Below are 25,456 nucleotides of genomic sequence, written 5' to 3'. Positions count from 1 at the left end.
TTGATGCCGAGTGTCTTTACCTTTACCGATCGATTCAAGAGCAACCTGTTTTCTTCCTATCATTCTTAGGATTATTTTATTCGATTAGATTTATTTCTATTTACGTTTACAGGAATCAAATGATTATGATTATTTTCTTAAGTAATTAACTTGATAAGTTTAATCTTTATGAAAACAAACTTTTGGGATTTTAGATTGTGTTTATCTTAGATCAAAAAAAAAGCAAATCAATATGCTGTAATTTATTCTTTTAAATATTCAGGATTTTCTTTTGAATATTTTTTATAGTATTCATTCAAGTTGTCTTCACAAAAGAGAAAAGTCTATTTGGGGCTTAGAAATATCGGTCAGCAACAGTAGCTGCTAAAGGATTAGGAATAATCTTTGTTGCTTTTAGCAGGTAGGTGGTGGTATTCCAAACCTGTTGACAGGGTCGATAATGACTTTTGAAAACAAAACAAAATTTACGACCCTAAACAGAAACTTTTTTCAAAGTTTACTTAATGCGATTTAAAGTTCAAGCTAACGTTGCAATAATTAATTATATTCATTTACTAACACGCGTTAAATCTCGAACAATTAATTTATTCAAAAGCAAGGCTATTTTTATACATATTCATTTACAAAAGTTCATTCTATTTCCTTTTCTACTATTGCAACGAAAATACAACGTACTTATAAATATTCAAATGTTTTGTTTTCTAAACTCTCATTGTTTGATAATAGTACAATTAATTATTGCAAATAGAACGTAGACTTTAGATTTGTCTAGATAAAAAAAAAAAAAGAAACCAATGCCATTAGTTTAATAAATGGATAATATTTCAAAGATATAAAACAAATGTTCTAAATTCCAATCATCATTGAAGTTCAAATTAAAAATAGTATATTCAAGGTTATAATATAAAAAAAAGGAAGAATGATAGAAAAAAAAGTCGATAAAATTTCGCATTGTAATGATGTATAAGCTGTCGCGTGATAAACTCGAACGTTTTAACGCGATTCGTAAGCGATTAGTCACTTGAGTATAAAACAGCGCGACGTGGCCATGCCGGGGGTATCATGGCGGTTATATGGCGTTGGTGTCGCTAGCGGCAATTTCGCGAACGATCAAGAAGACGACGGTTATAATGGTGACGGGGACGCGCGAAAACATGCGACACACGTGCGCTACAAGCAGCAGCAAATTTCTACGCAATCGTTTTACCGACAACTAAGCGAATAATAATTTCATTTTGCTAAGCATTCGTGTTTGCTTTTTGCATGTATATATATATATTATACATAACATACACAAATATCCTCGATCTATCTTTCATTCGCTTATCGTGTTCGATTACACGAACGACGACACGACGACGACTACTACGATGACGACTGACGTAACATTCGAATGGAAAATGCTATACGCGATAACATTTCTCTCCTTCCTCTCTTGAAAGATACATAGAAAAAAAAAAAGAAAGAAAAATGTAAAGATAAAGATAAATAAGTATATGTTTTTCTTTGTATCACCCGTTTAAGGCTTACGGCCAATAAACTTTGAGCTACTAGTTCACGTGACGTAAGCAAGTATAAGCAATATTTTTAGCGAAAAATACAACAGGACGGCCATCTTTGATAACTTCAAGAATATCAATAAAAAAATTCTAAGAATAAAACTTTCAAAGCGACCTCATCCTAACGGTAACCGATTAAATGTAACAAGATGCGTTTTACTTTAGGTGTGTTGATCAAACAATGAAGACTAGTGAAACAAATATGACACACAGTGTTGCAGGTGACATTATACGAGTCATTTGAATTGGATCTTGCGCAACAACGGAAATTGAAAAGAAAATGATCTAATTTTGATTTTCTTTCTGTATTAACACAAGGGTTTGGGTTGTCCGTAACGATTTGGTCAAAAATGTGAAAGACAGACAACAGATAGACGAAGAGAAAAGTCCACTTGGTTTATGTAACATGGCCGAAGAGGGACATTAATGCTCGTTTCGAGTGCCTGCTGTCTCCCGCATTCCCGGCAGCTGTTTGCATTCTGCTTACATGCGTTACGACCAAGCAAACACATGGAAAGACGTGTGCTCAAGCTCAACGTACATATATGTGTGAGTACATGTATGTGTTGAGGTATATACTAAGCAGAACAGGATATCGTATATAAGTTGCGTCGTCCCACGGTGCGTGAACGAGTATGACATACACACACACACACACACACTTTTGAGCGAATTGTGCATGTGTGCATGTATAATACTTGCATACACCAACTTCATCCTCCTTCGTATTCAAGGACAGAGATCTGTACACGAGTGGGGTTCTCTTGTAAGAGCTGTGCTTGCCTTATCTGGATCGTTTCTCCAAATAGCGGTATATACTTCAGGTCTCGAAACTTGATACACTTTGTGATCAAGCCGCCAATGATTTGTCTTCCTATATTCATCAATTTATTTATTTATGCAGTTATCTCATATATTTTTCATTTGTTCAAGGTAAATTTGAATTTGGGATAACCCCCTTTCATGCATATGGTGGCTCCACGTTGGTGCCATTCGGAAATTAATATCAAATTGTTGTCCTTGAGAATCCTAGTACAAAACTGACAATGAGTTCATAAAATTTAATATCGATTAGGGTATTTTAAATAGTACTTTTATATTTTGCATGTAGAATATAGTTGCATGGCAATTCATATATTATCCTATCACGAAAACAAACCGGTTATATTTTCTTCTCATTTCGGTTTAGTTGTTGAATCTCTTACGTGAGTCAATCGGAAGATTGTAGAGTTAGATTTAACGACGACAACACATAACAAATACCACTACGATGAGGAGACAAAGATAACGTTCGAAAGGGTTAGGGTGGGGGTAGGGATATGTAGTTAAGATATGAAAGATTAATATTTACACAAGTATATTACGCGTTTGTCGTTACGTCCATAGTATTTTTTTTTGTTTTTGTTATATTTTCCTTCCTTGTATGCATTCACGTGTATATTCAACTGTATATATTTGTGTGAGTATAGTATTCAAGTTGACGCGACATGACCTCACACTATTCGCAACCGGTTATAATAATCGTACGAACGAATCTCTTTCTGTACGCGTGGAATTTGGCACGTGGATTGAAACGATCGTTTGGTGAGAAGGACTTCGATAGGGAAGGGTGGGGAATGGGTGATAGAGGGAACCGAGTAAATTGGAATCACGTCGATCCCAGTCGCGGTGAGCGAACCAACGGCCTTGATCGGGGCTAAAGTACACACACAGTCACATATACACATGCATATACCCTACATAGACCCCAATATCTTTGTCTCTTTCGTTCTAACGCATCATACGTTCTCATCCAACCATGTACAACATAGAGTTGTATATATATATATATATATGACCTGGGGGGGGGGGGTATATATGTAGAGCATGTGATGAGTTTCCACCCTCCCTTGAAAATAGGAGGTGGAAGCTTCTGTGTCCGTACAAAGTTACTATCGATTCCTATCCGGTGTCATGCTCTCCCTTTTCTACACTCCCCTATCCCTTCCCTATTTCATTCTCTCTCTTTTCGTATTCAAGCCAGACCTCTCTCGTATCCTGGTAAACGCATTCCACCCCCTTTGGTGAAAGGGCGGAAGTGGAGGGGTAGTAAACGCATACCAGGACTTTACCGAGTTTCCAGTTCGACATTCGTTGCGAGTTTCCTGTGTTATATTATTCTGCATATGGTATATATGCTTACTACTGTACATTTAACTACGTTATTTTACTATTACTTCAAACTATATTCGTAGGAATATCATATGTTATATATCTTATGTTAATTCAAATGAGATATGAGATAGAATTGATGATAAAAATGGATGAGACAGATTTAGATTGAAAATGAAACTGGTTAATGTAATAATTCAAGCAGTCATCCAATAATAAGATTATTTTTCATCTATTTTTATCAAAACCAAACCCAACCCTACCTTCCTACCTTCCTTTACCAATTCCATCGTCGTTCATTATCGATTGAGATTAAAAGTGGACGAAATAATCGAGATAATAGTAGTCTCGTGCTTGACTTATTGACTCGATCGAGAGTCTAGTCTTTTTTATCTGAAGTTGAGAATCTTGGATAGAATGAAAGAGAGAGAGAGAGAGAGAGAGAGAGAAGGGGGGAGACCTGAAACGAGAAATGCGAACGAACGTGAGGTTGATGAAACACGAGAAGGAGGAGATAGCAAAAGTTGAGGGGGTATTCCTCCCTCCTCCCTCAAAACTCTCCCTCTCATTCTCATGGTTCTCCGAACTTAGCTCAACACGAAACTAGCACGATATGTTGGTGAGGTCATGGCACGGTCCCGGGCATCAGCGATACAACGACCGAGGTATATGGTGTATATAGTAAATATATATAGTTTATATACCTTCAACACGCTGAATTCCTCTTCCACCACTACCAACCATCTCATCCTCTTCCTCATCTTTCTCTTCACTTCCCCACTCCCTCATTCATCGTAACCCCTACCCTTGTCACTTCACTCCTCACCCGGTGCTTGTCTCGTAACTTTCATGGAAGTTCGCTCTCGAGAAGCTTCCACCGACTCTTATCTTTCTTTCTTTCTTTCTTTCTTTCTTTCTCTCAAGGTCGTATACTCGCTTACGGAATTTCGAGACTTCTTCTTTGAATTTCCAAGAATTCAGAACGCTCCCAAGTTCTTTTCTACTTAAGTGAAATACTTTTCAATATACGACAGTAGACAGAAATTCTCATTAGTTGTCTTCCATGAATTCCTGTTCCCACGAGATATCACATCCCTATTCCCTTATATATGAGATAACTGTACCCTAATATGGAACAGTTTTGAAAAAAAAAAAAACAGCAATATAACGTTAACTACCATATCATATAAAAAGGAATTATATTATCTGTGTTTAACTTTGAAATATCACGTGTTCCCTATCACATATATATATATATACAGTTATATTATTTAACATAAATAAATATGGAGATATGATTGTTCCAGTTCGTTTGTTAGGAAATCATAAATGTGCAAATGTATATCAAAGTGATGATAGATTGTGAGTCAGCAATTAATAGCTTTCAACTTTCGACGGTTTCTCTCTCCTCGCTCAAGGTCGTTCCATCACGATACCCACAGTTAATAGCCTTTCATTCGTCAGTTCCTCCTATGTTCATTTGTTATTACATTGATAGTTTTCATAGTATAGAGAACAAAATTGCCCGTGTATTATCGTGAAATTGAACAAATCGATACGTTGTACAATTCGAAGAATTTATTCGAGTTACCACAGAGTTACGACGAAAATTTCCTACCACTTGACGTTAAGCTTTATCAAAAGTTGGATAACAAGTTCGTTGTTCGTTGTACGTGAACGATTCTAGGTTGAAAGTTCATTTCTAAGTTATCCCTTACGAGCTTGAGTTGGATTATTCTCTCTAACCCATGGATTCCATTCGTGACCTAACCTAACCTAACCTAACCTACATCTATGCCTTTTCAATACTTAATCTTTTTTTACATTGTTAATATCATTACAATTGTTCACTTGTATCAAATTTATTTATTATTGAAAATGTATCGTGATTTTCTTTATTCATTTACAATTAGTGTTTGTTTTGTTCAGTTAGGGCGCCATTAGGTAGATAAAATAAAATGGCGGCCATTAATATCATTCGATACATTTCTCGGAACTATTACATCTATGCGTTTTAATTACTTAGATTTTTTTTAAATTGTTAACATCATTACAATTGTTCACTTGTATCAAATTTATTTATTATTGAAAATGTATTATAATTTTCTTTCCTTATTTACAATTGGTGCTTATTTTTTTTTCAAGTGGACGCTATTAACTAGAAAAAATAAAATGGCGGTCATCATTCGATAGATTTCTCGGAACTATTGAAAATGAGATCGAAGTCAACGATGACAATGAAAATAATGTATCATCACTTTTGTCAGAAAGTTTATTTATCATTCCAAGAATATTATTAATATTATAATAATTATATTTTTATTTTTTTTTTGCAAATATGTTTGAACTTAATCGGTCGATTTTATTTACTTTGATAAATAAATGCACCGTGTGAAGATTTTCACGTAAAACAAAAAAACGTAATTGTGAATGACTCTTACATGCCAAACGAGATAAATACTTTATCGATAAGAATGCAATTTTATTTAAATATATTACTAAATATATATATATTATTAATAGACACTCTATTTTAAACGTTCATATGATTTTTCATTCAATTCAATACAAATATTATATTAAATATAGATATATGTATAATCTAATTGGGATAATTCGAACTCTGATCGTACTTGAACTATCAGGACAGTTATCAGTAATGTGATAAAAATGTTAAACACAAGAAGAAAAAAAATAATTGCAAGTATTTCATATCTCAAATGTTTGATAACCTTTTTGAAGTAAACAAATCTGAACGTATTTAAAGATAATTTGATAAGAATTAGTTAAAATTATTTGAGAAAAGAATGTTAGGGGAAAGGCAGATGCGTGGATCGTTATTTGCAAGATGTTGGGTCGGCCATATTGGTCACGTGACATCGTACTACATGCATGTGTAACTAAAAGCAAAGCAAAGCAAAGAAATGAAAGGAAAGGAAAGGAAAGGAAAGGAAAGGAAATAAAAATAAAAATGTAGAAGAACTCGTTACGTCTTTGGTGTTGCGTGTGGCGTGCATACATGTGGTGCGTGAATGAGAGCGGGTTCGAGGAATAAAATAACCCGAATCGATGCTTACCCAAGCGGTTTTTTGTCGAACGCGATTGGTAAAACCATTTGGTAGAATCGTCGTGACGCTTACGTTGGAAAAACGTGCTTTGTAAACAGTTATTTAACAAACAAAAGTCAAAGAAAAAAAGAAACGAACATCTAAGGTTCGATTTATATGGGTATTTCGCATTGGAACGTTAACTTCCTTTTGTCACGTGATCAGAAATTTAAACTCCCTTTTTAATAGATTCACAGAACGCCAGGTTAGGTTCTTTTATAGGAATTACAGAATATATTCTGTTCATCGATACTTTAAACAATTTCATTAGAATCAAATGGAAAGAATTGTTTGTTTTTGTCTGATAATTGAGTCCTATTAAGTGATTTTAATAATTTAAAGAAAACATTTAATGGCTTAAAGTTTAGAGATGGCCCAAATGTTCTATTTGGGTTTATTTAAATTGACCGTATTTTATTTGACGTTGTCCTAATTTTCTGTGGATCGTTAATTATCAATGAGGGATGAGTTTACGGTTAAATTTACAAAAATATCAAACGTTAATAACAAATGTATCACAATTTAGGACAATTAGTTTAAAATCCAATTAGGATATTTCGTCTTGCGATGGTAAAAAATTGTATTGTTGAGTTTTTTCTTTTCTTTTTTTTTTTAAAGAACGATAAGAATAGAAACTAATATGATAAAGTAAGAAGTACTGGACGATAGTTGTTAGAACGAATATCCTTTATTATTACCATTCGTTGTCGCGTACGTGTTTCCTGTTGGGTTGGCAAGACGAATACAGGCTTCTATCAATTCCCCCTTTTAAGTTCGTGCATGCTTGTCCCTTATGACCTTCGCGTTTCTTCCCCCCGCTATTTGATATTCCCTCTCCACTTTCTTTTCTTGCTCATTCTCTGACTATTTTTTTTTATCGTAGCCATTGTTGCGTGGATAAAAAGAGACCATAAGTAAATGTCGATCGAGAGACGTCATATCACAGTATGACCTACATTCTTTGATAAACTTTTCAAGTATACACTTGATATCCTCCGGCAAAGCTTGTTAACTAATCAACCGATATTACATCCTTGTAAATAATATAATACAAGTACATGCTTATGTAATACACATATATACGGTGCTATCTTCATTTTCAAGCTTGCAATATTGCACCATCACAGATTTGAATTTATTTTAAACTTAAACAAAAAAGAATAGTTTGAAGTTTCATTCAAATGTTTTATTTCAACCCTTTAGAATCCTAATTTCAACTTTGTAATGGTGTTTTTTTTTTTTTTTTTTTAGAAAGGAAGACACATTTTGATGATTTCATGCAAATAAATGTCAAACGAACTATATCGTAATTTAGAAAATAAATTGGAGTACAACCAAGGTCATCTTGGGTATCTTAGAACACAGAAATGAAGTACTTCCGGACATAAAATTGTTCGTAGAACTTCATTTTCTTCTTGGATGTGGTTATCAATTTCTAAAGTTTGGAAGTTTATCCTTAACATTGCATGTTATCTAACAAGTTAAATATTATTATACAGTAACTGATAGTGATTACATTAAAGATTAGAGTATACGGATTATTATTTTAATTAGAATTGTTTAATAGAAAAATAATCTTGTGGATAGTATTCAATTTGAATTGTGTTCGATTGATAAAAATCTTTCCTTTTTCTATCTCTTATTATTTTGTAGAAATAAAATACAGACCTGACGCACCGTGTCGTTCATTCGTTCGCTTTGGGATTACATAATAATATACAACATAGGCTCTTACCGATGAACCGACAGAACAAAAGAATTCTTACACGGCTTGTAAGGTATATGCGCCATTGAAAAAGCATGTGCTGTTTGCTGAAAGCACTAGCACCAACAGAACAGCAGCAGCAGGAAGAAGAAGATGAAGAAGAAGAAGAAGAAGAAGAAGAAGAAGAAGAAGAAGAAGAAGAAGAAGAAGAAGAAGAAGAAGAAGAAGAAGAAGAGAGAAAAGAGGAAACGGTGTTTTCTTCGGTGCGACGTCCTCGATAGTATTACCAAGAACGTCTGGAATTAACCGGTTGGCTAGACGGGGAAGAAAGAGAAATGGTGGAGTTCGACGAACACGTCGACCTTGCGACCTTTTCTTCCACCATTTCTAACCAATACATTTTTATTTCATCATTCTAATACTCTACATTCTTATAGAATTATTTAATCAATTATTTTTAACGATAATATGTGTAAGTTTTGAAATTTGATGTATTATGTTAATTGAATTTCGATATTTTAGAAATTGCACGTCGAGTAATTCAATTTTTTGCCAGTAGAGTTCGTTAATAGAGTTTACTTGACACCTAACCTTATTCTAAATTAGAATAATCTCTAATGTGATTTATTATTAAAACACGATGAGAACATACGGGGTCTTTGTGAAAAATTGCAATATTAAATATGGTAGAAAATATCTGTTATCATAAATAATATAAATAACAAATTCTACTCGAATTACTGCTATAATTTAATAGTAGTAACTCCCGGAAGTCAATTTTAAAAATAAAAATAACTAAAAAAGAGAATATAAAAAAAAATATAGAAGAAAAATAAGAAGAAGATAAAAATGTTTGCCAAAGGGTTTTCTTCGTGAACGATCATCCCTCGGCAGGATAATCTTATTTTAAAAAATAAAAAAGAAATTACCGGGGGTCTACAGAAAGCATCGGAAGAGAAGCATCATCATCATCATCATCATCATCATAATCAAAAGAAGAAGAAGAAGAAGACGAAGTAGAAGAGTATTAAAAAGAGTAAAGAAAGAGAAAGAAAGAAAGGGAGAAAGAAAGAAAGAAGGAAAAAAAAAATTCAGCTCGTTAAGGCATGACCTTTACTGGCGGGAACGGAACGTGGGAGGTTATAATACACTTAGTGCACGCTTTCGTTTATCGTTGGGTGTGCGCGCTTGCGCGCGCGCGAGCGAGCGCATCCATCCCGTATCTTCTATCTCATTCTTTGTCGCGTTGCTTTTCTTGTTGTTGGATGAATGCAAGTCGTAACAGGCACACGCGGTGTGCTGATGAGACATTCTCGTAGAGTGGGAGGGGGTTGCTGAACCAACCACACTCACACACACTTAACACATACACATGTGCACGTATAGATTGGGAAATGGGAGATGACGAGGAGTTGGATACGCGCATGACCATGTGTCTGCATATGTGTTAGAAAAAGAAGACACCATCATACTCTCAGTTGGACCAAATGAAAGACAAAACTATACATGTGTGAGTATATATGAGTAAGAGAGAGAAAAAGAAGAAGTTGAAGCAATAAAGATAGGAATAGGATGAATAAAGATGGGAAGAAGTTGTTCTGTGTGCCCCGAGTTCTCCAATACTCGTGTATATGTGCGTGTGTGTGTGTGTGAGAGAGAGAGAGAGTAAAAGATAGATGATATATAAAGAGTGAGAGAAAGAGAAAAGAAGAGGTCAAAGGCCTTCGTGCGGAACTCCGATGTGCCCCACGAGTAACCACCGGCTGAGCTGTTACACCACCAGCGCCATCAAACTCCTCACAACTACAATTGAGTTGGATACAACTACTACCACAACTATAGTACTCCCTATCTCTCTCAGCTTTTCCCTGAACGTATTGGTTACTGTTATAAGTGTGTGTGCATCTATGGGCTGGGTCTGGAACCCAACAAGCAGCAGTTGGGTTTATATATCAGTGGAATATATGTGTTAAAGATAGGGGCAAGCTCCTCCTGCTTGTCGATAATGTATTCCGCGAGCGCACGCGCGCATTCACGCACATGAGAGAGTTGAAAAAAAAAGTGAGAGGGGGTAGGGTTGGGGTGGGGAGAGAGAGTATGTGAAAACGCATGCGTGTTTGCACGTTCGGGAACGCACTAACCATTTCTCTCTTGTATACGTTCCTTATGTATTAAACTCATACTTTATCTAACTCTTCTAGATGTACATGTGTGTATGTATGTATGTATATGTGTTATATGGTATCTCTAGCTCTGGGGTCTGTAAAGGAGGGTCGGAGAATAATGCATGTCTCGAGCCAACGGACAAGAATGAAGGCAAGAGTGTTTTCTGGAGAAGGTCAACGTATCGAGAATGATCACTGTGTTGGTTCTAACACTGTGTGTGTATATGTAAGAGTGTTGATGTTAGTCTGGGTTCTGCTGGAGCTAGAGGGTGGTAGTGGTGATGGTGGTGGGAATGAGTAATGGCGTCGAGTGGTTCCGGAGGATGCTTTCGACACGTAAAGTCCTCTCCTCTTCTTCGTTGCATTCTCCGGTTAATGCACTGACCCACTTTAACCAAGTAACCTTATAGAAATAGATACATACCATGTTTTCTTTGATAGATCTTGTCGAAATATGACAAAAATAAAATGAAAAATAATGTTGCAATGTTGCTAAGTTAATCGTCTTGTTATCCAAGGTATACATTGTTAATGTAATTAAACAATGTTCAAGTTTAGACTGTTAAGGAAAATAATTGCGATAGTGTTTAACATATGTTTAAGGAAGTCAATGGCGTGACCCTGAAGAATACGTAATCAACGATGACAAAGACGACACGTGTGCGTTACCATCAACCAAACTGATTATTGTCTTCTTCTTCTTTTGTTAATTCGTGTAGGCGTCGTGAAATACGATAAAGGATTTTAACTGTTCGTGATAATGGTTTGTAACGAGGGGAATTGAGGGATGGGGGGAGTTGGGATCAAATGAAAAAGAGACAGGAAGAGATATAATATCTTACTTGCAATAGTGGTCAAGGACTTGATACTTTTAACACGTTGAGGTACGTTCCTAAATGGAAAGTCTAGTGTCAGTCATCGATGGCTGACGTGTCACTCAACGTGTTCAACAGACGATTTGCTAAGATTTTCAAATGTTTGTGGTTGAAATATTTGGTAAATTTATTGATACAAATCAAAAAATTATTATGAAATCCATAGAAATTATGTTTAAAACTGGAATATATGTTTTTTTTTCCTTGGTTTCTTTTTTTTAGAACGCGTGCGAACCTTGCGATTATTAATGATTTGAAAATATCTCTTTCATTATCCTATGTCGAAAAACAAGTCTATAAACTCGTTTCACCATGGAACCTATGGAGAATATAGGAACTCTCGAATGAAGGGAAACCTGTTGTCTTGTGAACAGCAAAACGGGTTTTATCCTTTCGCTTAATAAATTCTTTCTCTTCTTCCTTTCCTCCTCCAGGCCTTCATTTAAAGACGAAAGAACAAAAAAAAAAAAAAAAGAAAAAATAACATGCAATGACAATGACTCTAAAATAAAAATTCCCATTGAAATTTGTATTCCTATAGAAAAATGTATTATCTTATTATTTAATCAACAAATTTCTAATAGAAAAATTGTTGTTTTCCACACGACAAGTTTTTACAATCGCAAAGAAGTTTGTACAACAACAACAACAACAACAAAAAGTTTGTACAAAAATAAATAAAAAATATTAAATGTCTCGTTGATTTCAACGTAAATAAGATAATCATTTTGAATACATACACAAAAACACACACATATATATATAAAATAAAAATATATTTCTTTATATAGAAACACATTACATACAGTGTGTATGTAAGTGTATGTCATCGTCATCATCGTCATACTTAACAAACACAAGCAAGTAAGCAAGTAAGCAAGTAAGCAAGCCAAGCAAGTTGCCGACAACTCAGCACCAGTTAAATGTAATACTTACATAAATATACATCGGTAATATAACTCGTTAACTTCAAAGCGAACCAACATATTAACTTATTCCGTTTTTTTCTTTTTTTTGTTTTTTAATTCTTTTTTTACGCTCGATAAATACACGCGCTCGTCTTAGCGATAAATCGATCTTATCTCTTGGAAAACATTGTGTATCAACGCGTTCAAACTACTTTTCAATGATTTCTTTACCACTTCTGTATATATATATATATATATCCTTTCCTTTTTCTATGGATGCTATCGATCATTTCAACATTTTTTTAACTCCTTTCATTTATTTCTTTTCTATTTTATAGAATGTAGAATTAAAAAGAAAAAAAAACTTTCTTTTTTGATTCAACGTCAAAGTGAAACACTTAAATTTTTATTTCAAATTTTCCCGCCTTGCGAATTCTCAAAGGAAATCCCCGTCAGTCACCAGAGCTTGATGCGGTCTAAACGTGAAGTTAAACACGACTGACACTGAACGTTAGAATGTAGAATTAAAAAGACAACAATTTTCTTTTTTTATTCAACGTCAAAGTGAGACACTAAATTTTTATTTCAAATTTTCCCGCCATGCGAATTCTTAGGGAAATCCGTGTCAGACCACAGCATTCCTTTGTTTTGAAAGAAACAATTGAACATTTCAGTCATCAGTGCTTGACACGGCCTAAACTTGAAGTTGAATGACTGACACTGAGCCTTAGACTTTCTTTCGTATTTATTGAACGTAAAAGTGAGAGACTAATTTTTATTTCAAATTTTCCCGCCATGCGAATTCTTAGGGAAATCCCTGTCAGACCACAGCATTCCTTTGTTTTGAAAGAAACAATTGAACGTGTCATGCTTGACGCAACCTAAGCTTGAAAATGTGTCAGTCACCAGCGAAAAATTCAGTGTCAGTCAATCAACTTCAGGTTTGGGCCACGTCAGTCGCTGGAGACTGACGATGAACTGTTTTTTTAATACAAAGTAATACTCGTGGCCTAACGGGGGATTCCCTTTAGAATTTGCATAATGCTCAACGTGTTAAAATAATTGATCTAAATAATAATATGAAATGAAATAGATTATCAAGATTAGAATAAATTGGAATGAAAAAATATAATATATATTAATATATTATTCATACGTATATAATAAATTGATAAATGTATGTATGTGTAATTCTTGAAAGGGTGTTGCATAATGTATTTGAAACTGTATAGAAAATGTACTACGAACGCTTACGTTACTATTCTATGAATTATGAATCTATTTCGATATTCGAAACGTTTGCAAGCGTGACGATGATTATTCGTCGTGGACCGATGACCCTACGAACGATGAAAACCAAGATAGAAAAAGATAGATAGATAAAAGGTTGGTTGATGGGAAGTGGTAGAAGAGGGGAATAAAAAAAAAAAAAAGAAATAGAAAAGAAAATAACATTATTTTGCAATTAGTATTCACGATTAGTATTCCGAGGGTCGAAATAAACCGGTCACAACTGTTTGTCACTTCCGTTGAAATATTTTTTTTTTTCTTTTCTTTTTTCTAACGACGTACTTTTATCATCCTGTTTGGTCAAATATTATTCTGCCAATGAAATTTTATTCTAACACACGTTACAATGTTTAATGTATTTATTATTTAATATTGAAATATTTAACATTATGTTTGTTTTTTTCTGGGGGGGTGGGGGGGGTGGGGTTAGATAGGTAAATTATGTTTTTAAATTTTAAATATAATATTAATTTAAATAAATTTAAATGAATTTTTGATTAATAATTAAATTTAATAATATTTATAATAATTTTGTAATATTTATATACAATATTTTTTATAATATTTATAATAATTTTTATTTTTATTTTTATATTTATAATAATTTTATAATATAATAAATTTAAATTAAATAAAGTATAAATTAATGTTAATTTAAATGAATTTTTGATTAATAATTAAATTTAATAATATAAGAGATAATTTTGTAATATTTATAATAATTTTTATTTTTATTTTTATATTTATAGTAATTTTATAATATACTATAATATATTAAAAATAATTTAATAAAATAATAAATTTAAATTACATAAAGTTTAAATTAATGTTAATTTAAATAAATTTTTGATTAATAATTAAATGTAATAACATAATAAATAATTTTATAATATATATATATATATAGTTTGACAATGAGTGTCTTTGTCGGGTTGGTGGTTTATCTTTTAACGAGAGAGAATGTTTACAGTAAAAAAAAAAAAAAAATGAAACTACGTTCCTAACACGATTCGTTATCGTTCAACGATAAGTTTCTATTTCTATATAAATATAAAAGAGCTTTATAACATTATAAAAACTATTAACACAAATAGCAAAATTGATAATGATGAAAGTATAAGAATAAGTTCGATAAGGACAAATCATTTTTTATTTCTGTTTGATTTATTATTAAATATGAAGTAACTGTTGCATTCACAATAAATATTAGAATATATTATAATTATTTAAAGTTTAATATACATTTATGTGTGTGTGTGTGTTAAAGTGTTGTTTGAACTTTGACCGAAATGAAAAATAAATGAGAACAAGTGAATGACTATTATTTTTCGATAAAAAAAAAAAAAAACTTCTATCGTTTAAAGTCTAGTTAATGTTTTTAATATACTCTCACTTGTGTTTAAAACATAAATCTATGTTATTATTATAAGTTTGTATGTGTGAATAATGCTGGCACCCGTATAAACTTCTTGTGTCTTCCTTTCGTGACTTTAATAACTTTGTTTCAATTTCATTCAACCGAGAACTTTGAGTATAATTTTATTTGAAAAGTCTGAAAGAAATATATAGAAAATAGTATTAAAATAATATTATATTTAAATATTAATAAAACAAATGTATTTTCAACGTTTGAACAATTTTTCTTTTTTAATTAAAAAAAAAAAAACTTCAAGTTCTATTCGATGAATTACATTTGTGAGATCAAAAAAACTAAAAACCAAGGAGAAAAATATTTTATTCTTTTTTTGTTGTTGTTGTTGTTAAATGCCAAATTCGATGGATGAAGGAAAAATTTAATGTCATTTGTAAAGAATAGAAAAAAAGTACACACACACATATATATATATATATATATAAAAGTGGTCCAATTGAATTTACTATAAACGTAAATCCAGACAGACAAGAAGAAAAGGAGCAGCTGTGTCAGCTCGAACTAAAGCTGTGTACACAATGGATGACGAAGGTTTTTAGGGTACGAAACTGTGTGAGACACACCCATATTATGTACACGTATGCAAAAATATTAATATTAATATTAATATATCAAATAATATTTAATCTTAATATTTAATTCATTTTGATTTTAAAAACAACATTTATTTTAATTATTATTCAATAAATTTGTAAATATTTAAAGAAGAAAATATAAAGGGATTTGAAAAGTTGAAGATGGGAAGACCACAATGTGTGGGGGGTGTTCAGAAAATTTCTGAGAAGAAAAAAAAAAGATCAGAACGAAGATGATGTTCGAAATATTTCAAAAATGGGGGAGACACTAGCCCCTAACCACTTGTCTATTTCTTTCCTTTTGATTTTTCCTTTTTTCAAAAGAATGAAGACTTCTTGCAGAGAAAAAAGTATTATCTTTCTTTAACAGATCAACAAAAGAATCCATTTCTTGCTTTACACGATTTATATGTTACATTTTTCTACCTGCATTTCATGTATTAAGAAAGATTATTCAGAATTTTTCAAATCTTCCCAAAAAAGAAACGATACATTTTTGAAATATTTTATTTATCTACAAAAATGTTAAATAACAATAAAAATACGTTACTAACAAAATATTGATCATCGTTAACACGTTGCTGCACATTTTAATTTGACGATCGTGCTCAGAAACACAAAGATCAAACGATTATAGTCGATTATTTGCGAACAACGTGTTCAATTTGGCGCAAATTTAGAAGCGGCCATTTAAAGTAGATGGCGCGTTATATCTAGGGATATCTGGTAATTAAAAATCGCGAACAGAAGGGGGATTTTCCGGTGCAGTGCAAAAAGAAATGATTCGCATTCGTGGTACGACAATTAATTAAATCCATAATAATCGTTTGTAAAAATCTTATGATCCATGAAAACCTATTAACAATTTAAAAAAAAAAAAAAAAGAAAAAGAAAAACAAAAGCATTGAATCAATTACAATTATTTAATTATCCAAATTGGATTGAATTAATCATTGGTTTATCTCACAAGACAGGAATCTAGGTTAGATTTAATTAGATAAAAAAAAAAAAACAAAAAATAATAAAAAAAAAAGTTAGATAAAAATAATCAACACGTCAATCGATCGATCGAAGATAATTTTTCAGTTGAAAAATCTTTGGAATGGTCAACAAATCTTTCTTTACGATCGTACCCAATCTAACCGGACTACGGATCTTGTCATCGTTTACCGTGTTCCGCCTTCCTTTAAAACAGGTTTACACGTTTATAAAAGCAACCGTGAGAAAGAAAGAGAAGGGATAGAAGAAGATGGGGAGGTTGAAAAGAAATAAAAAGAAGATCGGCCAGGTTGCGCAAGTCCTGGAGCCTTCGAAGAACAAGTCAGCAACATCAGCAACACTCAGAGTAACATCGGACCAACTTCCAACAACATTTTATTCCCTGCGGTGTCTCTGCCTTATCCCCACCCCCATAATGCCCCACCCCCATAATGCCCCACCCCAAACTCAGATACCCTTTCCTTTAACCTCCGGTTCCCTTCCTTCTCCCCCTCTTGCCCATAAATTCTTTCTCATTCGGTTTCTTCTTCCACGATTGGCTCGGGATGACTCAATGCTAGTTTTTATCCTTACGAACCTGCGATATCTTCGAATCCTGAACTTCAACGATTCTTATATTGTTGGATAAAAAACTTTTCCTATATAAAATTATTCCATTGATTCTATGGGGGGATAGGATAGGAGAGGTTAGGGTTAAGGTTAGGATATCAAATAATTCATATGTTCAAATCTTACGATCTTATTTCTTATAATACTTTTATTTGGAACTGTCAGAAGAGTTTTGTGTGTCGGTTGTTCAAATAAAATATTCATTTTATTTCCCGTTGATTAATTATTATATTTATACTTAACTTTTTTTGTTCTTTAGATTGATATTCTTAACTGATAAGAATTCATTTGACTTCATCAACTGCGTAAACGGTTTATCTGAATGATTTTTAATTGATTAAATTCATTCCTTATCAAATCATACGATTGATTATTTCCTAAGTTCAATTATATTATACACACGTGGATTATTTTTATAACTTATATTGAAAAGATATAGAAATAATTTTAATTGGGACACCTTGTACACATTTATGTATTTAAATGATCATGAAATAATTTGTAACATTAGAATGATCAAAGATTAATGTGTTGAATATGGCTGATCAAACTGAAAAACTGAGTTATCATTTATTAACAGCAAACTAAGTTGGATAAGTATCAAGGTCAGGTTAAAGAGTGACTTTTAACATCAGAAAAGAAGGAATCAGTTAGATTATCATCTATTCTTGGTAATTAAGAGAATCGACCAAGCGAAACGAATGGTCTTGGATTGACTTGAAGGGTAAAGTGGAATGTACTATTGGTGAAACTCCTAAGAGAATCCTTAGAGTTGGTTTTCAGAAAAGGGGGTCGACTGGCATTCGCTTGTACCATAAATCACGTTAAGATGGTTCTCTCCACGCAATAAGAGAAAGAGAAAGAGAGAGAGAGAGAGGGAGAGAGATATCAGTTCGTTTTACTCAAGCCAAGGTGTCTTCCCCTTCATCGAGATCGAATCAAAGCTTTGCTCGTGAAACTATATATCAGTGTCTCCCTAGAGCTGTCTGTAAAAGCATCTATCTCTTGTGCATCTACTCGAATTATTTAGCCCATTAAATCCCACCCTATCCCCACCCCACCAACACTTATATTTAACGATGGAAAATATCTTGAAGATAAAAATTAAATGTAGTACAATATTGGAATAACACATGGGATAGTTGGGTTAAAAGTTTTTATGATGAAACTTTGATAATTATCTCAATATTATCGATAATTCTATTTAGGAATGATAACCTGATAAATAAAATACATCCAAGTTTCTAGATTGATGTTAGCATTATGATTAAACCAATAACCAAATTTTTAGGTACTCAAGTTCTATCTAATGTTGAATATCCGTCCACTTGACTGTTATACTTGACTTTGAATTGAAATAGAATACAAAAATACTAACCAACAACGTGATTTACTAGTTGATCCAAATATTTATCGTAAAAAAACATTGTAAATATATTTCTGTAAGAGTTGATAGTACCCTAGGGGATTGTTGCATATTCAGAAAGAGCCAATAGTAGTTAGGATAACTATACAACCACGTGTAGATTAAAGAGAAACACCTGCTGTGGGATTTAAATCTAACAAATCTGAAATTATAATAGTCTTTTCTTAACATTGTTTCGTAGTAACCTTAGGTTTTATAGTTTCGGTTAGGTAGGAAGGGATCTAACGGTAAAAGAAACGATACTTAAGAGCAAGCAAAAGAAAAAGGTAAAGAAAACTAAAGCCGATCCATCTTTTGCTTCTTTTTCTTATTCTTGACAGGTACGTGAAGAATAGAAAACCCCACGTCTCTCTCGATCGTTCTACCGTAACGAGCAACTCACCGCACAATGATGGACTTTGCTACTAATACCACCACAATTACTACCACTACCACTACTACAATAACTCAACAACAATAGCAATCAAGATTGAATCCCTGTAGGTATGCACAAGGCTTTCAAGTTGTATTCTTCAGGACAACGAAATCACGAACAACCATAACTGCTATAACTTTTAACCATACTGGAAATACTAGGGATATACATGCTAGGGGAAATAATCATATGACTCATCGATACAAATGAAATCGAAAACTGGTTTTGTTAGAATTGTTGAATAAATGAATGTGGGAATTCATATAATGTTGCTTTATATTTTTCTACAAATATTCTACAAATATAATATATACAAGGTGTCCAATTTGAAACGATACGACCAAGTCAATAACAGAAAGTGACTCATTTCAAATGATACACTATGATCAAATATATTATCGTGTCAGATCATGTTGATACAGTTAATGAGTTTAAAAAGAATTCTGACGTAACATTAATTGAAAATTTTGTTTTTGTTCTTGTACATATAGAAAAATAATTTATAAGGACATAAAATGTATGCGTACACGTTTGTAATTCTTTCAAGAATGATTCATAATGACGAAGCTCAAACGTGAAAACGCAATCGGTAAAAGGCCAAGGCAAGCTTCTCGATTGCTAAAAATAAAAAGAAACAAAAAAAGAAAAAAAAGACAAATGAGAATGAAGAGTAATGAAGTGAATAAATAAATAAATAAAAAAAAAAGAAGGGAAGTATATATATAAAAAGAAAAATATTCAACGTGTCTGCAGTAGAAGGCTGACACATGGAAGACATTCGAACAGGTCGGCCATGTCTAATTTATTCCAGAATCGGTGTTAAAGAAAAATAAAAAGACTTAAAATAAACAAAAAGTTATCTGATCTTTGAATATCATTTGAAAACCACAAGTTTGACTAATACAAGTATGAATATTAAATTATGCGAATTTAATTAAAAGAAGGAATTTAAAAACAAAAAATAAAATGATAAACATATGTAAACATTGTTTTTAACATACACGTTTACATAAACATATGTAAACGTTAAGTTAACTTATCGTACATAATCTAATAAGTTATATATAAATATAAGTTCTAGAAATAAATAAATCAAAAGAGAAAGACATTCATCTGAAATGTAATGAAAATTAAAATAACTTAACATTATAAATTAAGTAACAAATAAAAAGTTATAATTTAGTAAATTAGTATTGCAAATTTTTTTGAAGATTAGAAACACCTATTTTAAGAACACTAATAGCAATAATAATAATAATAATAATAACAATAATAATAATAATAATAATAATAATAATAATAACAATAATAATAATAATTCTAGAAATATTAAAATAACCTAAAAATAAATTAAGTAATAAATAAATGTTACAAATTTGTAAAATAGTATTGCAAATTCTTTTGAAGGTTAGGAACCCCCTATTTTAAGAACACTGTTAATAATAATAATAATAATTCTAGAAATGTTTAAATAAAAATAAAAAGTTATTCATTAGAACTCTAATGAAGATTAACATAACCTAACAATAAATTAAGTAATAAATAAAAAGTATAGCAAATTAATATATGAAGGTTAGGAACCCCCTATTTTAAGAAGACTATTAATAATAAATGTATTTCAACATTGAAAAGAATATAATTGATATAAATGTTTGATTAAACAAAATGGCGTTGATATTGAACTTTCCAGACAATCTAATGGCAAGTACGAAAAGGGTTGTGACCAGGAAAAGGGATTGGAGGACCAAATAAGGAGCCAAGTTGTTGTACAAAGGAGAGGAAACGTATTCGAATCGTACGAACACACGGAAAACGTTTAAACGTGAGTTTCGTGTGCTTTGTCCCATCTTCCGTGCCACGTTTCCTTCTATATACAATATATAATGTGTATGTGTGTTAACACACTAATACATAGGATCTTTAATGTAGAAACGGAAAAGGGGGTCTCTGTGTTCCCGCAGGCAGACCGTACGGGACAAGAAATGTACTGCAGAATCTAACAGGGACGGATTAATCTTTACCATTCTTTCCAAAATATTAATATAGAATAATAAAAGGTGTTAAACATAACAGGAAGGTTTTGTAAACAGGTATTGTAAGAAAATTAGATTGTAGGATGTAGTTGAAATTAATTGAAAACAATTGTAATGAACAAAATTGGAAACAACGTGGGGTATACTGATTTGCTGAATTGAAGCTGAAGTTCAAGTTGTATCAGAATGTAATTGGGTTGAATAAATTGGTGTAAATGATTTATAAGATTATGATAAATAATTAACAATGGCAAGAATTTATTAAACAAATTGTGTTTAAACGTGTCTAGTATTGATTTGTTAAACCTAGAGTTCAAGTTGTATTAGGATGATTAGGTTGAATAAACTGTTGCAAATGATTTCTAAGATTCAGAATGTGATTGGGTTGAATAAATTGGTGCAAATGATTCCCAAGATTATTATAAACAATTAACACTGGCAAGAATTTATTAAACAAATTGCATTTAAATGTGTCTAGTATTGATTTGGTGAACATAGAGTTCAATTTGTATCAGAATGTGATTAAATTGAATAAATTGGTGCAAATGATTTTTAAGATTCTAATAAACAATTAGTGGTAAAAAATTGTTATAAAAATTGAGAATAAAAGTAAAGTTAAGAAACTGAAGATGATATTATCAGAAATATAAGAACACAGGATGCGTGCGTCCCTGTGTGAACGTAAAGGAATATCCTGCGGATCTTGGGAGTCACACAGCTTGCAGAGAGAATTTCTTTAGCGTAACAGCCGTGGGCAGAGAGAAACAGAGAGAGAGAGAGAGAGAGAGAGAGAGAGAGAGAGAGAAAGAGGGTGATGGTCGATGGTCGTTCGAGCGGTAAAGAAACGACCAATGAGAAAAGAAAAACAAAAAATGATTTAAAAAAAAAAAAAGAAAGAGAGAGATAGAGGTAGAAAACCACCGGTTTACTGGTTGCTCACCAACATCGATGGTGAGCAACACCACAAAAAGAAGAAGAAGAAGAAGAAGAAGCAAAAGAAGAAGAGGAGGTGGAGGAGAAGGTGGAGGAGGAAAAGGAAAACCGGTTTGACAGGTTCGAGGTCCCATTTACTCGGACATGTAGCGCCTACCTATCTACGTTTGGTTATTATGTATTATGCCATGTGTCCAGTCTCCGTTTGCGCATGTGTAACGCATAACTACGACGTGTATGTTGTCTCATGCTCGCGTGTTCTTTAAACTAAGAGAGAAAGAGACCATGAGAGAAAGGAATAAAGAAAAAAGAGAACTAAAATGAATAAAAGAACCCTCACTCAGCCCAGACCACAAAACACGGTACACATGAAAACTGGGGTCGCTTGTCCAGGGTGTCTTCTGACCTCCTATTTTTTTTTTTTTTAATTTTTTTTTTGGATCTTTAATTATAAGAAGAACTTTATCTGTTTATTTTTCTAATCATTTTTGTTGTTAATTTTTTTTTGGCAATGATCATAAGTAAGTACTCTCACCTAAACCATAAAAAATGGTGCAGATGAAAACTGGGGTTAGTTGTTCAGGGTGTTTTTTGATCTCCTATTTTTATTTTTAATTTTTTTTTTTTGGGGATCTTTAATTATAAGATGAACCTAATCTGTTCATTTTGGTTGTTAATTTTTTATTTGCAATGATCATCAGTAAGAACTTTCATCCTGACCACAACAATACGGTGCAGATGAAAACTGGGGATGTTCTGACCTACTATTTTATTTCTAATTTCTTCTAATTTTTTTTTTATTTGTGCAGTGAACATCAATAAGTAAATTGAATTGCAACAGATTGATGTATACATCAATAATTGATGATTATGTTTGTATTAATTGAAAGACAAAAAAGTAAATTGGATAAATCATGGGTGAAATGGTTGAACTATGAGTAATGAAACTAATTAAAAAAAAAAAAATATCATGCATGCCGCATGATTGAAGTTTAAGGATAGTCAGTAAGTATTTATCGTTTTTCATTTGTAATTTTTTATTTTTTAATCAATGACCGAGCAGTGATGTACATGATTGAGATATTATGTAAGCATTTGAATAAGTATACGAGATGTTTCAAGGCAATGATCTTCAATTCGAACGAGAGAATGTATATAAATGAAGAAATAAATAAATGATTGATAAATAAACGAGAAGATTAAAAAAAGAAATTAAGAAAAAGAAGAAGAAAGAAAGAAGTATACGATGATGTATCATTAAAGTGGCAATAAAGTTTCCAATTGAACGTTTGTCGCGTCAGCAAAACTTTCTTCTTCTTCTTCTGGCGTATCCGTTCAAGGTCAAGTGATTGAGAAAAAAAAAGTACCAATGAAACCCGATGGTAAAGAAAATTCCATTTAAAGTCGTACCACGATTAATAAGACGATTATTTCCAAAGAGATAAACATCTGTATTAATAAATCTTACAACTCAATAACAACAAAAAAAAAAAGGAAAAAAAAAAACGTCAAACGTAGCAACGAGACGTAACATCTGTTAGTTCAAAGTCTCTTAGGAAGGTCTCCAACGTTTTTTCATTTTTTCTTTTTTCACATGCATACTAAATATAAAATAAAAAACAAAATAATCAATAAAATGTCAATCGTTGACTAATAATCGATTTCTCATTTAAATTATAATCAAAATTGAGCAATTATATTTTATTTTTGATATTAAAATTACGTATAATATATTTTATTCGTAAAAGCCAGTATAGTGGTGCGTCGTATTGGAAAACGGTATTCGGGAAAGCCCCTATAGTTGCGAATCCTATTGGAAGATGGCATTCGCGAAAAATACTACAGTGGCGCCTTGTATTGGAAGATGGCGTCCACTATAGCCACTATAGTGGCTTATAGTGGATCAAAGGTTACAAATTTGTTTATTTTTCAATTCGTTTATTAGAAATTCATAAGAGAATGTGTTCTCAGTGTACGTAAATGTTGTTCACTTGGAAACTCTTATCATGGAAGTTGGATATTTAGTTGTGTGTGAGTGTGTGTATGTGAGAGAAAGAGAAAGATAATAGTTTGGTGAATATTTCAATAACCATCTTCCCTTTTCCGTTTCTCTATCCTACTCTTTCATGTTCCTTTATCATAGTTGGTGATAACGTCATTGGGTTGGACTGTGTTTCTCTGACTGTTGTTCAAGGGAACGAACGTGACACGTGGACTTCCGGGAAATGTGGGTGGGGGGTTTGGAAAAGGGGAGGGAAGAAAGAGTTAATATTTTGTCTCTGATTTTATTTATTATCCCTCGAAGTTATAAAAATGATTCATTTTTTTTTCCCTTGCTTTTTCTTATCCTTATTATTTATCTGAAGTATTATAAGAAATGAAGAAGAAATGCGGAAGATTAAGATTGGTACGATTATATTCGTGATAAGTCAAACTAATTTTTTTTTTCTTTTTCTTATCATGGTAAGTATTTTTATCTTATCAAAAAATTATATTTCTCTCTCTCTCTCTCTCTCTCTCTCTCTCTCTCTCTCTCAGAAATACGTTTGATAACGGTTCTGATAATGAAGTTACATAAAAGAATAAAGAAAAAAATAAAAAAAGAAACGAATTGATAATTTTTTTTTTTTTTGGTAATCCATTAATGAATGAAAATCATTTTTATTGTATTCAATTATCTGATCAGAGATTGATTCAAATCCTCAATGAGAATACAAGAAAGATTGATACATTAATGAAAGTGTTAATGTAACACCAATTCTCATTACGTGCGTGACGAAGCTTGAAACTGAACAATAGTTGGTAGATTATGAGAAAGAGAGAAAAGAGAGAGAGAGAGAGAGAAATAGAGAGACAGAGAGATCCCCAGGAGTTAGAGAAGGTTCTAATGTTCCTTTTTATTTTTGTTCACAGGTCAAAACTACTTTTCAAGTGTTAGATAGGAAAACCCTCTTCTACAAACCATTTTATCTTACAAAAGTAAAAGAATACTTCTCGAATGTCAGGTCAAATTTTTCTACATTCCTTTTCTAACCAGTTTCTTTTTTTTTTTTTTTCTTCAACGTAAACACGATGAATCATAGTTCCCAAGAGAGTGAGAGAGAAAAAAAATAATGTGTAAAAGAGAGAAAGGGAATTACTAACACAGAAGTCAAGAGTAGGCCCAGTGTCTGGCACGAATCAAAGCGTAACAACAACGTACTTTCTATTTTTCATTTCGTAATGCAATTCATCTTGAAACTATTAACTCTTGGTTCAGATTTTATTGCTAAAA

General features: G+C 32.2%; 1 protein-coding gene and 1 long non-coding RNA gene across 17 annotated transcripts in view; one reads left to right on the top strand and one right to left on the bottom strand.

Moving 5' to 3' along the window:
• Positions 1-25,456, bottom strand: part of Kdm3 (Lysine demethylase 3) — a 209,532-nt gene that overhangs the window by 50,007 nt on the left and 134,069 nt on the right. The window lies entirely within an intron of this gene.
• On the top strand, positions 884-24,716 carry LOC149032147 (uncharacterized). Of its 2 annotated transcripts, XR_016177011.1 has the most exons (4): positions 884-2,108; positions 19,122-19,284; positions 20,907-21,038; positions 21,146-24,716. It is a non-coding gene; the product is annotated as an uncharacterized LOC149032147 (long non-coding RNA). The 2 variants fall into 2 exon arrangements; XR_016177010.1 differs by having other exon boundaries at positions 20,907-24,716.

This window comes from Polistes dominula, unplaced genomic scaffold, assembly GCF_049000335.1.
Source record: "Polistes dominula isolate Pdom_NZ unplaced genomic scaffold, Pdom_raw_medaka contig_75, whole genome shotgun sequence".
Classification (NCBI taxonomy): domain Eukaryota; kingdom Metazoa; phylum Arthropoda; class Insecta; order Hymenoptera; family Vespidae; genus Polistes; species Polistes dominula.
The sequence above is the reverse complement of the archived record's forward strand: the minus strand, read 5'-3'. Positions and strand labels throughout refer to the sequence as shown.